Here is a 16836-nt window from a genome sequence, read left to right on the forward strand (position 1 = left end):
TTTAGGATTTTAAGGAAAAATTCCCTAAAAACTCCACAAAATTTGCAACATTTCCCTCAGGATCCCTCACAACCCCCCCTCAGAACCGCCTTCAAAACCGCCTTAAAAACGCCGAAAAAAATCTAAAAAAAACGGAAAAAAAACTTAAAACCATAAAAAACCCCTAAAAATTCCCGAATTTGAAGAATTTTGAAGAAAAATTCCCTAAAAACTCCAAAAAATTTGCAACATTTCCCTCACGATCCCTCAGAACCCCCCTCAGAACTGCCTTCAAAAATCCCTAAAAACGCCAAAAAAAATCCTAAAAAAAACGGAAAAAAAAAAACTTAAAACCACAAAAAACCCTTAAAAACTCCCAAGTTTTCCCGAAATTTTAAGAATTTTAACGAAAAATTCCCTAAAAACTCCAAAAAATTGCAACATTTCCCTCACGATCCCCGCACAACCCCCCTCAGAACCGCCTTTAAAAATCCCAAAAATAATCCTATAAAAAACGGAAAAAAACTTTAAAACCACAAAAATCCTCTAAAAATTCCAAATTTTCCTTAATTTTAAGGATTTTAAGGTAAAAATTCCCTAAAAACTCAAAAAAATTTGCAACATTTCCCTCATGATCCCTCACAACCCCCTCAGAACCGCCTTAAAAACGCCGAAAAAAATCCTAAAAAAAACCGGAAAAAAAACCTTAAAACCATAAAAAACCCCCTAAAAATTCCCGAATTTTAAAAGTTTTAAGGAAAAATTTCTTAAAAACTCCACAGAATTTGGCAACATTTCCCTCACGATCCCGCACATCCCCCTCATAACCCCTCAGAAACGCCTTCAACAATCTCCTAAAAAACGCCCAAAAAAATCCTAAAAAAAAAAACGGAAAAAAAACTTTAAAACCACAAAAAACCTCTAAAAATTCCCGAATTTTGCCGAAATTTTTAGGATTTTAAGTAAAATTCCTTAAAAACTCCACAAAATTTGCAACATTTCCCTCAGGATCCCGCACACCCCCTCATAACCGCCTTCAAAACCGCCTTAAAAACGCCCAAAAAATCCTAAAAAAAACGGAAAAAAAAACTTTAAAACCACAAAAAACCTTAAAAACTCCCGAATTTGAAGAATTTGAAGAATTTTAAAGAAGAATTCCCCACCTGGCAGCTCCTTTCCCGGGAGTAAAGGACGGTGTAATTGCAGGAGGTTGCCCCGGGGCTCTGAGGGCGGCCGCCATGACAGGCGGATGGAGCGGCTGGAGACGAGTGAGGGCCGCAGGTGCTGAGGGGCCTGAGGGGAGGAGGGCGGGATCAGAGAGCTCTGAGGGGAAAAAAGGGATAAAAAATAGGAAAAATTGGTTTAAAATGGGGTAAAATGAGGAAAAAATGAAAAAAAATGGGGAAAAAAGGGGGAGAAAATGAAGGAGAGGAGGGGCCGCCGGTGCTGAGGGGCTGAGGGGAGGAGGGCGGGTTGTCAGCGAGTTCTGAGGGGAAAAGGGCGGGAAAACGTCAGTGCTGAGGGAAAAATGGGTAAAAAATAGGAAAATTGATTTAAAATGATTAAAATGGGGGGAAATGGATAAAAATGGGTTAAAATGAGGAAAAATTGGGAAAATGGGGGGAATAAATGGAAAAAAAGAAAAAAAAATGGGGAAAATGAGGGAGAGGAGGGGCCGCGGTGCTGAGGGGAGGAAGGCGGGGTCGGCGAGCTCTGAGGGGAAAATGGGATAAAAATAAGAAAAAATGGGGGGAAATGGGGTAAAAATGGGTTAAAATGGGATAAAAATGGGTGAAAATGAGGAACATGGGGAGAAAATGGGGAAAATTGGAAAAAACGGGGAAAAAAACAGGGAAAAGGGGGGGAATTGAGGGAGAGGAGGGGCCGCCGTGCTGAGGGGCGGAGGGGAGGAGGGCGGGATCAGAGAGTTCTGAGGGGGAAAAAAGGGATAAAAAAATAGGAAAAATTGGTTTTAAAATGGGGTAAAAATGGGTTAAAATGAGGAAAATGGGGAAAAAATGGGGAGAAAAGGAAAAAAAACCGGGGGAAAATGAGGGAGGGGAGGGGCCGCCGGGTGCTGAGGGGAAGGAGGGCAGGGGTCAGCGAGCTCTGAGGGGAAAAAGGGCGGGAAAACGTCAGAGCTGAGGGGGAAAATGGGTAAAAAAATAGGAAAAAATGATTTAAAATGGTTTAAATGAGGAGAAAATGAGGAAAAATGCGAAAAATGGGAGGAAAATGGGTTAAAATGAGGAAAAATGAGGAAAATGGGGAGAAAATGGGGAGAAAATGAAGGAGAGGAGGGGCCGCCGGTGCTGAGGGGCTGAGGGGGAGGAGGGCGGGGTCAGCGGGCTCTGACGGGAAAAAGAGCGAAAAAAACGGGATAAAAAAATAGGAAAAAATGCAGGAAAATGGGATAAAAATGGGTTAAAAAGAGGAAAAATGAGGAAAAGGGTGAAAAAATTGGGAAAATAAGGGTAGAAAATGAAGGAGAGGAGGGGCCGCCGGTGCTGAGGGGCGGAGGGGAGGAGGGCGGGATCAGAGAGCTCTGAGGGAAAAAAGGGATAAAAAATAGGAAAAATTGGTTTAAAATGGGGTAAAAATGGGTTAAAATGGGATAAAAATGGGTTAAAATGAGGAAAATGGGGGAAAAAATGAGAAAAAAGGAAAAAAAACGGGGGGAAAATGAGGGAGTGGAGGGGCCGGGAGGGCTGAGGGGAGGAGGGCGGGGTCAGCGAGCTCTGAGGGGAAAAGGGCGGGAAAACTTCAGTGCTGAGGGGAAAATGGGATAAAAATAAGAAAAAATGGGGGGAAATGGGGTAAAAATGGGTTAAAATGGGATAAAAATGGGTTAAAATGAGGAAAACTGAGAAAAAGGGGGGAAAATGGGGAGAAATGGGGGGGAAATGAGGGAGAGGAGGGGCCCGCCGGTGCTGAGGGGCTGAGGGGAGGAGGGCGGGGTCAGAGAGCTCTGAGGGGAAAAAGAGCGAAAAAAACGGGATAAAAAAAAAGGAAAAAATGCAGGAAAATGGGATAAAAATGGGTTAAAATGAGGAAAAATGATGAAAATGGGGAAAAAATGGGAGAAAAGGAAAAAAAACCGGGGGAAAATGAGGGAGTGGAGGGGCCGGGAGGGCTGAGGGGAGGAGGGCGGGGTCAGCGAGCTCTGAGGGGAAAAAGGCGGGAAAACGTCAGTGCTGAGGGGAAAATAGGATAAGAAATAGGAAAAATAGGGGGAAAATGGGATAAAAATGCGTTAAAATTGGATAAAAATGGGTTAAAATGAGGAAAAATGAGGAAAAGGGGGAGAAAAAATTGGGAAAATAAGGGGGGAAAATGAGGGAGAGGAGGGGCTGCCGGTGCTGAGGGGCTGAGGGGAGGAGGGCGGGCTCAGCGAGCTCTGAGGGGAAAAAGAGCGAAAAAAACGGGATAAAAAAAAGGAAAAAATGCAGGAAAATGGGATAAAAATGGGTTAAAATGAGGAAAAATTGGGAAAATGGGGGAAAATGAAAAAAAAATGGGGAAAAAAGGGGAGAAAATGAAGGAGAGGAGGGGCCGCCGGTGCTGAGGGGCTGAGGGGAGGAGGGCGGGGTCAGCGAGCTCTGAGGGGAAAAGGGCGGGAAAACGTCAGTGCTGAGGGGAAAATGAGGTAAAAAATAGGAAAAATTGATTTAAAATGGGTTAAAATGAGGAGAAAATGGGGAAAAATTAAGGAAAAAATTGGGGAAAAACAAAGAGAAAAAATTGGAAAAAAAACGGGGTTGGTTTTGAATTTTTGGTGGAATTTTTTTGGGATTTTTTAGGGATTTTTTTCTGAATTTTTGAGGAAATTTTGGGAATTTTTTTCTGGAATTTTTGGAATTTTTGGGGGAATATTTTCTGAATTTTTGAGGAAATTTTGGGAGATTTTTTTCTGAAATTTGTGGATTTTTTGGGGAATTTTTTCTGAAGTTTTTGGATTTTTGGGGGAATTTTTTCTGAATTTTTTTGGAATTTTTAGGAGAATTTTGGGGGGATTTTTTTGGAATTTTTCTGGGGTTTTTTGGAACATTTTTGGGAAGATTTGGGATTTTTTAGGAATTTTTGGGAGATTTTTTTTAGGGAATTTTTTAGGGATTTTTGGGGATATTTTTGCAAATTTTGAGGAATTTGTGGGATTTTTTCCCCTGAATTTTTATGGAATTTTTTAAGCTTTTTTTGGAATTTTTTGGGAATTTTTGGTGGAATTTTTGGGAATTTTCTGAGATTTTTTTTCTGAATTTTTCGGGAATTTTTTGGGAATTTGTCAGAATTTTTTGGGGAATTTTTGCGGATTTTTAAATGGAATTTTTTGGAATTATTGTTTAAAATTTTCAGGATTTTTTCTTTTATTTTTTAAGATTTTCTGGGAATTTTTGGGGATTTTTTTGGGAATTTTTGGGGATTTTTTTTTTTAATTTTTTGGGATTTTTTTCTAATTTTTTGGGAATTTTTGGGAATTTTTTGTGTAAGTTTTTGGAATTTCTGGGAATTTTTCCTAAATTTTTTCAGATTTTTTGGGAATTTTTTGGGATTTTTAAATGGAATTTTTTGGAATTATTGTTTCAAATTTTCAGGATTTATCTTTTATTTTTTAAGATTTTCTGGGATTTTTTTGGGAATTTTTTAGGAATTTTTTGGGAAATTTTTTTTTCTTTTTTCTGGAATTTTTGGGCTTTTTTAAGGAGAATTTTGGGCAATTTTGGGGATTTTTTTCTGAATTATTTTCCCGAATTTTTGGCAAAATATTTTGAATTTTTAAGGGAATTTTTGGGTTTTTTTAGGGAATTTTGGGGGGATTTTTTGGGGATTTTTTGGGAATTTTTCTGGAATTTTTTCCGAATTTTTATGGGATTTTTTTTGGTTTTTTTTTATTTTTTGGGAATTTTTTGGGAATTTTTGGGGCATTTTTTAAGGGAAGTTTTTGGAATTTCTGGGAATTTTTTCTGAATTTTTTGGGAATTTTTGGGGATTTTTAAATGGAATTTTTTGGAATTATTGTTTCAAATTTTCAGGATTTTTATTTTTATTTTTTAAGATTTTCTGGGAATTTTTTGGGAATTTTTGGAAATTTTTGGGGAATTTTTTGAGGAATAATTTTTTTTTTATGGAATTTTTGGGAATTTTTTCTGGAATTTTTGGGCTTTTTTAAGGAGAATTTTGGGCAATTTTGGGGGTTTTTTTCTGAATTATTTTCCCCAATTTTTGGCAAAATATTTGGAATTTTTAAGGGAATTTTTGGGGTTTTTTAGGGAATTTTTGGGGTTATTTTTAAGGATTTTTTCAGGATTTTTTGGGAATATTTTGGGAATTTTTCTGAAATTTTATCCGAATTTTTATGGGAATTATTTTGGATTTTTTTTTCAAATTTTGGGGGAATTTTTGGGATTTTTTTTAAATTTTTTTGGGAATTTTTGGGGCATTTTTTGAGGGAAATTTTTGGAATTTCTGGGAATTTTTCCTGAATTTTTTGGGGAATTTTTGGGAATTTTTTGAATTTTTTTTCTGAATTTTTTGGGAATTTTTTCAGATTTTTTTTTTAATTTTTAGGGATTTTAAAATGGAATTTTTTGGAATTATTGTTTCAAATTTTCAGGATTTTTATTTTTATTTTTTAAGATTTTCTGGGAATTTTTTGGGAATTTTTTAGGAGTTTTTTTTAATTTTTAGGGGAATTTTTTGGGATTTTTTGAGGAATATTTTAAATTTTTTCTGTAATTTTTGGTCTTTTTTAAGGAGAATTTTGGGCAATTTTGGGGATTTTTTTCTGAATTATTTTCCCCAATTTTTGCCAAAATATTTGGAATTTTTAAGGGAATTTTTGAGGGTTTTTAGGGAATTTTTGGGGAATTTTTAGGGAATTTTTCTCTGAATTTTTTTCCGGATTTTTATGGGAATTTTTTTGGACTTTTTTTCAATTTTTGGGGGAATTTTTGGGATTTTTTTTTAATTTTTGGGAATTTTTTTTTAATTTTTGGGGCATTTTTTGAGGGAAGTTTTTGGAATTTCTGGGAATTTTTCCTGATTTTTTTGGGGATTTTTTGTGGAATTTTTGGGATTTTTCTGAGATTTTTTTCTGATTTTTTGGGAATTTTTTCAGATTTTTTTGGGAATTTTTAGGGATTTTTAAATGGAATTTTTTGGAATTATTGTTTCAAATTTTCAGGATTTTTTCTTTTATTTTTTAAGATTTTCTGGGATTTTTTGGGATTTTTTTAAAATTTTTTAGGGAATTTTTTGGAATTTTTTGGGAATTTTTTTGGGAAATATTTTTAATTTTTTAGGGAATTTTTGGGAATTTTTTTCTGCAATTTTTGGGCCTTTTTAAAGAGAATTTTGGGCAATTTTGGGAATTTTTTTCTGAATTTTTTCCCCAATTTTTGGCAAAATATTTTGAATTTTTAAGGGAATTTTTGGGTTTTTTTAGGGAATTTTGGGGGGATTTTTTTAGGATTTTTTGGGGAATTTTTGGGGAATTTTTTCAAATTTTTTGGGGAATTTTTGGGAATTTTTTGGGAATATTTTGGGAATTTTTGGGAATTTTCACCTTTTGTTTTTTGCTGTCCCTTTGTCCCCTCCAGCAGCACCAGGAGCCAAATCCAGGAATTCATTTCCATCCTGAAAATCCTAAAAAAAAAATCAAAATATTCAATGAAAAACCTGCAAAAATATCCCAAAAAATCCTAAAATAAATCCCTAAAAAATCCTAAAAAACCCCCAAAAATTCCATTAAAATTCCAGAAAAATTCTCCCAAAAATCCCAAAAAAATTCCCAAAATTTCATAAAAAATTTCCCAAAAAATTCCACAAAAAATTCCCTAAAAATCCTAAAAAGAACCAAAAAAAAAAAACAAACCTCAAAATCTCAAAAAATACTAAAAAAAAAATCTCTAAAAAATCTCTAAAAAATCTTAAATAAATCTCAAAAAAATCCTAAAAATATCCCCAAAAATTCCCTAAAAAATCCTAAAAAAAACCAAAAAATTCCATAAAAATTCCATCAAAATTCCCACAAAAAATGCCCAAAAATCCCCAAAAATTCATAAAAATTTTCCCCAAAAAATCCCAAAAAAATCCCAAAAAATGCCAAAAATTTAAAATAAAAACCTAAAAAAATCCCCAAAAAATCACTAAAAAATCCCAGACAAATTTTTAAAAATTCCCCAAAAAATCCCAAAAAATTCCCCCAAAAAATCCCCAAAAAATCCTTTAAAAATCCCAAAAATTTAAAAAAAAATCCCCAAAAATTAAAAAAAAATCCCAAAAAATTCCCACAAAATTGGGAATTTTTGGGGAAAAAATTGAAATATTTGGGGTTAAAAATTGGAAATGTTTTGAAAAAATTTGGAAATTTTTTTGAAATTTTTTGGATTTTTTAAGGAATTTTTGGGAATTTTTTAGGTTTATTTGGGGGTTAAAATTTGGGAATTTTTGGAAAAAAACTCGGAATTTTAGGGGTTAAAAAGTGGGAAATTTGGGTCCTGGAAAGGGAAAAATTGGGGAAAAAAAATCAAAATTTTTTCCCAAAATTTCCAATTTTTAACCCCAAAAATTCCGGATTTTTTTCCCAATTTTTTCTCCTTCCAAGTCCTAAAAAATCCCCTAAAAATTCTAGAAAAAATTCCCAAAAATTTCCAAAAAAATTCCACAAAAATCCCAAAAAAAATCCCCAAAAATTCCACAAAAAATCTCAAAAAATTCCACCAAAAATCCCCAAAAAATCCTTAAAAATCTCCCAAGAATTCCCAATTTTTAACCCTAAAAATTCCAATTTTTTTCCCTAAAAATTGCCAATTTTTAACCCCTAAAATTTCGAATTTTGGGGGAATTTTTGTGGAATTTTTGAGAATTTTTTGGTATTTTTTGAGAATTTTTTTAAATTTTTCTGAATTTTTTGGGGATTTTTTGGGACTTTTTGAGGAATTTTTTGGGGGAATTTCTTTGGAATTCTTGGGAATTTATTTTTATTTTTGGGGAAATTTCTGGGAATTTTTTTGGAATTTTTGGAGAATTTTTTGGGTATTTTTTGGAATTTTTTGGGAATTTTTTTAGGGACTTTTTGGGTTTTTTCTGAATTTTTTTGGGGATTTTTTCGAGAATTTAGGGTGGAATTTTTGGGAATTTTTTGGAATTTTTTGGAGAATTTCTGTGGAATTTTTGGGAGAATATTTGGGAATTTTTGAGATTTTTTTGGGGAATTTTTTGGAGATCTTTTTTTAATTTTTGGGGAACTTTTGGGATTTTTTTGGGGATTAAAAATTTCGAATTTTTGGGAAAAAATTGGGAATTTTGGCGTAAAAAAAGTGAAAAAAATTGGGATTTTTTACGTCCTGGAAGGGGGAAAATTGGGAATCGTGAGGGAAAAAATCCGGGATTTTTGGGGTTAAAAATCGGGAACTTTAAGGGTTAAAAATTGGAAGTTTGGGGGTTAAAAATTGGGAATTTGGGGGAAAAAAATCCGAATTTTTGGGGTAAAAAAATCGGAATTTTAGGGGTTTAAACCCGGCAAGTTTGGGTCCTGGAAGGGAAAAAAATGGGAATCGTGAGGGAAAAAATCCGGAATTTTGGGGGTTAAAAATCCGGGATTTTTAGGGTTAAAAATTGGAAGTTTGGGGGTTAAAAATTGGGAATTTTGGGGTAAAAATCCGAATTTTTGGGGTTAAAAAAATCGGAATTTTAGGAGTTAAAACCCGGCAGGTTTGGGTCCTGGAAGGCAAAAAGTGGGAATCGTGAGGGAAAAATTCCGGAATTTTTGGGGTTAAAAATCCGGGATTTTTAGGGTTAAAAACTTAAGGTTTAAGGGTTGAATATGTGAAATTTTGGGGTAAAAATCGCAATTTTGGGGGGTAAAAAAAATTAATTTTTACCTCTTTTATCCCCTCGCGCCGCGCCGCTTGATCCCTCCCCTCACGGAACAAAACCCTCCCAAAACCCTTTCAAAAATGAATAAAAAATCCAATAAAAACCTGGAAATTTTGGATTTAAATCCTTCCTCGCTTCATCTTCTGCTCCTTTCGAGAAAATCCAGGTAAAATTTGAGGGAAAAAAAGGGGAAAAAAGGACAAAAAAAGAGAAAAATTGGGAATAAAAGGGGGCGGGAGCCGCTCGCGGGCGCCCTCAGAGGATCGTGAGGGGAAGGGGGGGGGGGGAAAGGGGAGGGGCCGAATTTAATTTAAATAATTCCGATTTTTTGGGGGGTTTTTATTTAATTTTTGGTGTCCTTTTTTTATTTTGGGGTGTTTTGAGGAGTTTTTGGCGATTTTTTCCCCTTTTCCCGTCATTTTCCCCCATTTTATTCCCCTATTTTTCCCGATTTTCCCCCGCTTTATTCCCCTTTTTTCCGTCCTGATTTTCCCCATTTTTCCCCCTTTTTATTCCCATTTTATTTCCATTTCTTCCCCAATTTTTCCCTTTTTATTCCCATCTTTTTCTTCCATTTCATTCCCCATTTTCCCCCCATTTCTTTCCATTATTTTCCCAATTTCCTCTCATTTTTTCCCCATTTTAATCCCATTTTTTCACCAATTTTTCCTCATTTCATTCCCCCAATTTTCCCCCATTTTTACTCCCAATTCTTCCTGATTTTCCCCCATTTTATTCTCAATTTTCCACCCTTTTATTTGCATTTAATTCCAATTTTTTCCTAATTTTCCCCATTATTTTCCCCATTTTATTCCCCATTTTCCCATATTTTTCTCCATTTTATCCCAAACTTTTCCCATTTTATTCCCCATTTTTTCCCTCATTTTCCCCCAATTTCCCCCCATTTTATTCCCATTTTTAACTCATTTTTCATAAATTTTCCCCCCAATTTTTCCCCATTTTATTCCCATTTTATTTCCATTTTTTCTCCAATTTTCCCCCATTTTTTACCTCATTTTTTCCCATTTTCTTCTCCCATTTTTCCCATATTTTTCCCCATTTTATTTCCAATTTTCCCCATTTTCCCCCAATTTTATTCCCATTTTTCCTTATTTTATTCTCATTTAATTCCAAATTTTTTCTCAATTTTTTCCATTTTCCCCCCAATTTTTCCCCCATTTTTTCCTCTATTTTTTCATTATTTTCGCCCATTTTTCCCTCATGTATTCCCCAATTTTTCCATATTTTTCTCACTTTTATCCCAAATTTTCCCCCATTTTTCTCCAATTTGTCCCCATTTTATTCTCGTTTAATTCCAATTTTTTTCCCAAATTTCCCCCATTTTATTCCCCATTTTTTCTCATTTTTCCCGAATTTTATTCCAATTTTCACCCATTTTATTCCCTATTTTATTTCCATTTTCCCCCAATTTTCTCTCATTTATTCCTGAATTTTATTCCCAATTTTCCCCCATTATTTTCCGTATTTTATTCCCATTTTAATCCCATTTTTCACCAATTTTCCCCCAATTTTTCTCCAATTTCCCCCATTTTATTCTCCAATTTCCCTTATTTTATTCTCATTTTAATCCAAATTTTTCTCCAATTTTCCCCCATTTTATTCCCCAATTTTCCCCAATTTTCTCCAATTTTTTCTTGAATTTTGTTCCAATTTTTTCCCCATTTTATTCCCATTTTATTCCAAAATTTTTCCTCATTTTTTCCCAATTTTTTCCCATTTTATTCCCAATTTTCCCCCCTATTTTCCCTAATTTTTCACCAATTTTCCCCCATTTTATTCTCAATTTTCCCCCATTTTATTCTCAATTTTTCCCATTTTTCTCTCATTTCCCCCCCATTTTATTCCCAAATTTTCTCCAATTCTTTCCCAATTTTATTCCCATTTTATTCCAAATTTTCCCAATTTTTTCTTCATTTTAATCCCAATTATTTCTCCAATTTATTCCCATTTTATTCAATTTTTTTCCCATTTTATTCAAATTTTTTCCCTTTTTTCCTCCATTTTATTCTCATTTTATTCCAATTTTTTTCTCCCATTTTATTCCAATTTTTTCCCCAATTTTTCCCCAATTTTCCATTTTTTAGAATTTTTTCCCATTTTTCCTGTTTTATTCCTATTTATGCAAATATATACAAATATATGCAAACTTATGCAAATATATGCAAATATATGCAAATCTGCTCTCATCTGTTACATTTGGGGAATCCCGGCGGGAATTCCTCGATTTTGGGATGGATCCAAAAAATGAGAAAAATAAATCCCGATTTTTTCCCATTTTTTCCTCACTAAAAATGCCCCAAAAAAATAAAAAAAAAATCCCAAAAAATCCCAGAAAATTCCAGAAAAATTAAAAAATAAAATCCAGGAAAATTTTTAAAAAATCCCAAAGAAAATCCTAAAAATTTCCCCAAAAAATCCAAAATAATCCCCCAAAAAATCTCAGAAAAATCCCCAAAAAAGCCCCCAAAAATTAAAAAAAAAATCCCCAAAAAATAAAAAAAAATCCCAAAAAAACCTCAAAAAAATCCCGATAAAATCTCAGAAAAAAATCCCCAAAAAATTCCCAAAAAAACCCAGAAAAATCCCAGAAAAATAAAAAATTATCCAAAAAAAATCCCCAAAAAATCCCCAAAAATCGCAGAAAAAATCCAAATAAATCCAGGAAAATTAATAAAAAAATCCCCAAAAAATCCCAAAAAAAATCTCAGAAAAATCTCTAAAAAAATACCCAAAAAATCCCCCAAAAAATCTCCAAAAAATAAAAAAAATCCCACAAAAATTTAGAAAAAATCTCAAAAAAATCCCCCAAAAAATCTCGAAAAAATCTCAGAAAATACCCAAAAAATCCCAGAAAAAAATCCCCAAAAAATTCCCAGAAAAATAAAAAAAATCCCCAAAAATTTCCAAAAAAATCTCAGAAAAATTCCGAAAAAATCCAAAAAAATCTCCCCAAAAATCCCCCAGAAATTTCCCCACAAAATCCAAAAATAATCTCAGAAAAATCCCCCAAAAATTCCAAAAATACCCTAAAAAATCACAGAAAAAAACCCAAAAATATCCTAAAAATCACAGAAAAAATTAAAAAAATCCCAAAAAATCCCAAAAAATTAAAAAAAAAAAATCCCAAAAAATTCCCTGAAAAATCCCAGAAAAATCCTCAAAAATCTCAGAAAATTTCCCCAAAAAATCCCAAAAACATCTCCAAATAATCCCCAAAAATCCGAGAAAAATTCCCAAAAAAATCCCAAAAAAATCCCAAAAAATCCAAAAAAATCCCGAAAAAATTCCAAAAAAAATCCCCCCAAAAATCCCTCAAAAACCCCAGAAAAATCCCACAAAAATCTCCCAAAAATCTCAAAAAGTTCCAAGAAAATCCCCAAAAAAATCCCCAAAAATTCCCCAAAAAATCCTAAAAAAATCCTTCTCCCTCTCGGCAAACCTGTCAATCATTCCGAGGCTCCGCCCCTTTTTGGATCAGCCAATCAGAACGCGCCTCTCTTTCCCTCACGGCTCACCTGTCAATCACGCTGAAGCCCCGCCCCTTGTTTGGAGGATTTTTCTGGGATTTTTTGGGGGGAATTTTTTTGGGATTTTTTTGGGAGATTTTTGGAGGGATTTTTCTGAGATTTTTTTTTTTAATTTTTTGGGCATTTTTGGGGGATTTTGGGGGAATTTTTGAAGATTTTTTGGGGATTTTTTTTTATTTCTCTGGGATTTTGGGGGGATTTTTTGGGATTTTTCCGGAATTTTTCTGGGATTTTTGGGGATTTTTTCGGGATTTTTCAGGGAATTTTTGGGATTTTTTTTGGATTTTTTTTCTGGGATTTTTTCTGTGATTTTGGGGGATTTTTTTAGGGATTTTTTAGGGATTTTGGAAGGAATTTTTGGGGATTTTTCTGGGATATTTCGGGGATATTTTCATAATTTCTGGGATTTTTGGGGATTTTTTCAGGATTTTTTTGGGTTTTTTGGGGGATTTTTTTTTTGATTTTTTGGAGATTTTGGGGGGATTTTGTTGGGGGTTTTTTTTAATTTTGGGGATTTTTTTGAGGATTTTTCTATGATTTTGGGGGATTTTTCTATGATTTTTGGATCGACTTTCTGTAATTTGGGGGGATTTGGGGGGGAATTTTTGGGGATCTTTTTTTAATTTTTGAGCATTTTTCTGAGTTTATTGGGGGGATTTTTCTTGGATTTTTTGCGAATTTTTGGGGGGAATTTTTCTGGGATTTTTGGGGGGATTTTTTGGGTATTTTTCTGGGATATTATGGGAATTTTTCTGGCATATTTTGTGGATTTTTTCGGGATTTTTTAGGATGATTTGGGGGATTTTTTTGGGGGAATTTTTGGGAATTTTAGGCATTTTTCAGGGAAAGTTTTTTGGGCTTTTTTCTGGGATTTTTTTGGGGAATTTTGGGGGATTTTGTTTAGGATTTATTTGGGTTTTTTGGTAATTTTTTGGCGGAATTTTTTTGGGATTTTCAGGGGAACTTTTTGGGATTTTTTTGGGTTTTTCTGGGCTTTTTTTGGACATTTTATTTCGGTTTTTTTTTTTTTAAAGACCCCAAAAGGGTTCACAAATGGACTCAAAAATGCCCCAAAAATGCCAGAAATACTCCAAAAAATGCCCAAAAAAAGCCCCCAAAATGTCCCCTAAAATCGCATAAAAACGGCATCAAAAATTTTAAAAAATCCCCAAAAAAATCCCTAAAAATTCCCCAAAACAATTGTTCTCCCTCACGCCTCACCTGTCAATCACTCTGAGGCCCCGCCCCTTTGTCAGCGCAGCCAATCAGCACCAACAACCCGCAGCTCGCGGTTTAGGATTGATTGACAGCTCCATTCTTTTCACTCACCAATGAAACAGCACAAAACGCAGCGCGCGCCCTGTCAATCATCCCTAAACCCCCACCCACTTTCAATCTCAACCAATCACGTTGCTTCTTCCCCCCCTTCACTTCCACCGCCATGGCTGCGCCGCGCTGAGCCCCGGTTATGGCGGCTCCGCTCCCGTAGCGTTTTGGGGACCCTCCTGTCCCCTCAAAAGCGAGGTGGGACCTTCATCTTCATCACCTGAGGGTCCCGACCCCCTTCCCCTCTTCCCGCCATTTTGGGGTCCCCTCACACCTCATGGTGGGACCTTCACCTCATGAGGGTCCTCACCCGTTTCAACTCTTGCCGCCATTTTGGGGACCCCCTCACAACTTCCTGTGTCCCCTCCCGGTGAGGGAGCCTCCTCTTCCTCTTCCTCTTGCCACAAACTTTGGGGACCTCCCTGTCCCTTCATCGTCACCTCATGAGGGTCCTGATTTTTCTCTTCCCGCCATTTTGGGGCCCCCCTGTCCCCTCATTGTCACCTCATGAGGGTCCTGACCCCCTTCTCGTCTTGCCGCCATTTTGGGGTTGGTCACCGTGCCCGAGGAGCAGCCTGCGATGCCCCCTGGCATTCCGGGTGTGCCATCAGGGTGTTCCCAATCGCCGGCTCTGTGCCCGGCTCTGTGCCTGTGCCCGCTCTGTGCCCGGCTCTGTGCCCGCTCTCTGCCCGAGCCCAGCTCCGTGTTCATCCAGCTCCGTGCTCACCCAGCTCTGAGCTCATCCCCAGCTCCGAGCTCAGCCCAGCTCCGAGCTCATCCCCAGCTCCGAGCTCATCCCCAGCTCCGTGCTCAGCCAGCTCCGAGCTCATCCCAGCTCTGAGCTCAGCCCAGCTCCGTGCTCACCCAGCTCCGTGCTCAGCCCAGCTCCGAGCTCAGCCCAGCTCCATGCTCACTCAGCTCCGTGCTCATCCCCAGCTCCAAGCTCAGCCCAGCTCCTTGCTCATCCCCAGCTCCTTGCTCACCCAGCTCCGAGCTCATCCCAGCTCCGAGCTCATCCCCAGCTCCATGCTCATCCCCAGCTCCATGCTCACCCAGCTCCGTGCTCACCCAGCTCCGTGCTCAGCCCCAGCTCCGTGCTCATCCCCAGCTCCGTGCTCACCGAGCTCCATCCTCTCCCTGGAACTGCAGCTCCGACCCTGGAACCGCAGCTCCGACCCTGGAACTGCAGCTCCGAAACCGCAGCTCCGACCCTGGAACTGCAGCTCTGGAACCACAGCTCTGACCCTGGAACTGCAGCTCTGGAACTGCAGCTCCGACCCTGGAACTGCAGCTCCGACCCTGGAACTGCAGCTCTGGAACCGCAGCTCCGACCCTGGAACTGCAGCTCTGACCCTGGAACTGCAGCTCTGGAACTGCAGCTCCGACCCTGGAACTGCAGCTCCGACCCTGGAACCGCAGCTCCAACCCTGGAACCGCAGCTCCGACCCTGGAACTGCAGCTCTGGAACTGCAGCTCCGACCCTGGAACTGCAGCTCCGACCCTGGAACTGCAGCTCCGCCCGCCCTCCAGAACCCGGCTCCAAACTCTTTGCCGAATAAAACCAAGAAACCAAAGCCTCGAATCTTTAATTTTTTTAATCAAAAACATACTCTGTTACAGAAGTTCAGGAAAAGTCAGCTACAGGAATATTATCCACAAACTAGGGCTAATGAAAAACGGACAGGAAGCTACAAAGGAACTACTGGGAATTTTGTGTGGAGCGCGGATCCAAAGGCGATGGCGGAAGGAAGGAAATGCTGAATTTTCCGGTGCCTGAAAATCCCTCTGGGGTGAGTTGGGGGTTGTGGGCACTGACAGCTGCCAGCTGTGGGTGTGGCACAATGGGTGTGGTAAAATTGGGCATGGGACAGGGGGGAGATTGCTGGGCGGGGTAGTGACAGCGGGGGTGTGGCACTGTCCCGCACTGTCACTGTCACTGTCACTGTCATTGTCACTGTCACCATCACTGTCACTGTCACTGTCACTGTCCCCTCAGCCCCACAATGACACTGTCACTGTCACTGCTCCCTCGGCGTCACACTGTCACTGTCCCTGTCCCCTCAGCATCACACTGTCACTGTCACTGTCACTGTCATTGTCACTGTCACTGTCACAGCTCCCTCAGCCCCATAGTGACACTGTCACCGTCACCATCACTGTCACTGTCCTCTCAGCCTCACACTGTCATTGTCATTGTCACTGCTCCCGCAGCGTCACCGTGACACTGCCACTGTCACTGTCACCATCACTGTCACTGTCACTGTCACTGCTCCCTCAGCGTCACCATGACACTTTCACTGTCACTGTTGCTGTCACTGTCACTGTCACTGTCACTGTCACTGCTCCCTCAGCGTCACACTGTCACTGTCACTGTCACTGTCACTGTCACTGCTCCCTCAGCGTCACACTGTCACTGTCACTGTCACTGCCACCTCAGCCTCACCGTGACATTGTCACAGCTCCCTCAGTGTCACACTGTCACTGTCACTGTCACTGTCCCCTCAGCATCACACTGTCACTGTCACTGCCCCCTCAGCCTCACACTGTCACTGTCATTGTCACTGTCCCCTCAGCCTCACACTGTCACTGTCACCGTCACTGTCACTGTCACAGCCCCTCAGTGTCACCCCCAGCAGGGATGTCACGAAGGGTTTTGTCCCCACCCCGAGCATCCCCATGCACAGTGACAGCGGGACAGTGACATTCAATGGGGACAAGTGACAGTGGGACAGTGACATTCAATGGGGACAAATGACAGCGGGACAATGACATTGAATCTGCCATTAACCCTGTCACTGCCAATCCCAGCTCCATTAACCCTGTCAGTGCAGGGCAGGGTGGCAGAGCTGTGCCCCACAACCCAGGTTGGCAGAGCTGTGCCCCACAGCCCATGGTGGGCACAGGGTGGGCACAGGGTGGGCACAGGGAGGCAGAGCGGTGCCCCACAGCCCAGGTTGGCAGAGCTGTGCCCCACAGCCCATGGTGGGCACAGGTTGGCAGAGCGGTGCCCCACAGCACAGGTTGGCAGAGCGGTGCCCCACAGCACAGGTTGGCAGAGCTGTGCCCCACAGCCCATGCTGACAGAGCTGTGCCCATGGCGGGCACA

General features: G+C 38.7%; 2 long non-coding RNA genes across 7 annotated transcripts; one reads left to right on the top strand and one right to left on the bottom strand.

Moving 5' to 3' along the window:
• Nucleotides 1–1092: 1092 nt before the first annotated feature.
• Nucleotides 1093–9254, bottom strand: LOC141727059 (uncharacterized). 3 transcript variants are annotated; one of them, XR_012578046.1, is made up of 4 exons: nucleotides 8961–9254; nucleotides 6542–6621; nucleotides 2496–2524; nucleotides 1093–1272 (listed from the first exon to the last, which is right to left on the bottom strand). It is a non-coding gene; the product is annotated as an uncharacterized LOC141727059 (long non-coding RNA). The 3 variants fall into 3 exon arrangements; XR_012578044.1 differs by lacking the exon at nucleotides 2496–2524 and adding an exon at nucleotides 1881–1909 and having other exon boundaries at nucleotides 8961–9252; XR_012578045.1 differs by lacking the exon at nucleotides 2496–2524 and having other exon boundaries at nucleotides 1093–1302; nucleotides 8961–9253.
• LOC141727060 (uncharacterized) lies at nucleotides 8717–15574 on the top strand. Of its 4 annotated transcripts, none has more exons than XR_012578049.1 (2): nucleotides 8717–9022; nucleotides 15042–15574. It is a non-coding gene; the product is annotated as an uncharacterized LOC141727060 (long non-coding RNA). The 4 variants fall into 4 exon arrangements; XR_012578048.1 differs by lacking the exon at nucleotides 8717–9022 and adding an exon at nucleotides 13446–13928 and having other exon boundaries at nucleotides 14988–15574; XR_012578050.1 differs by lacking the exon at nucleotides 8717–9022 and adding an exon at nucleotides 13446–13928 and having other exon boundaries at nucleotides 15002–15574.
• The last annotated feature ends 1262 nt before the right edge of the window (nucleotides 15575–16836 follow it).

Source organism: Zonotrichia albicollis, chromosome Z (assembly GCF_047830755.1).
Source record: "Zonotrichia albicollis isolate bZonAlb1 chromosome Z, bZonAlb1.hap1, whole genome shotgun sequence".
In the NCBI taxonomy this organism is placed as follows: domain Eukaryota; kingdom Metazoa; phylum Chordata; class Aves; order Passeriformes; family Passerellidae; genus Zonotrichia; species Zonotrichia albicollis.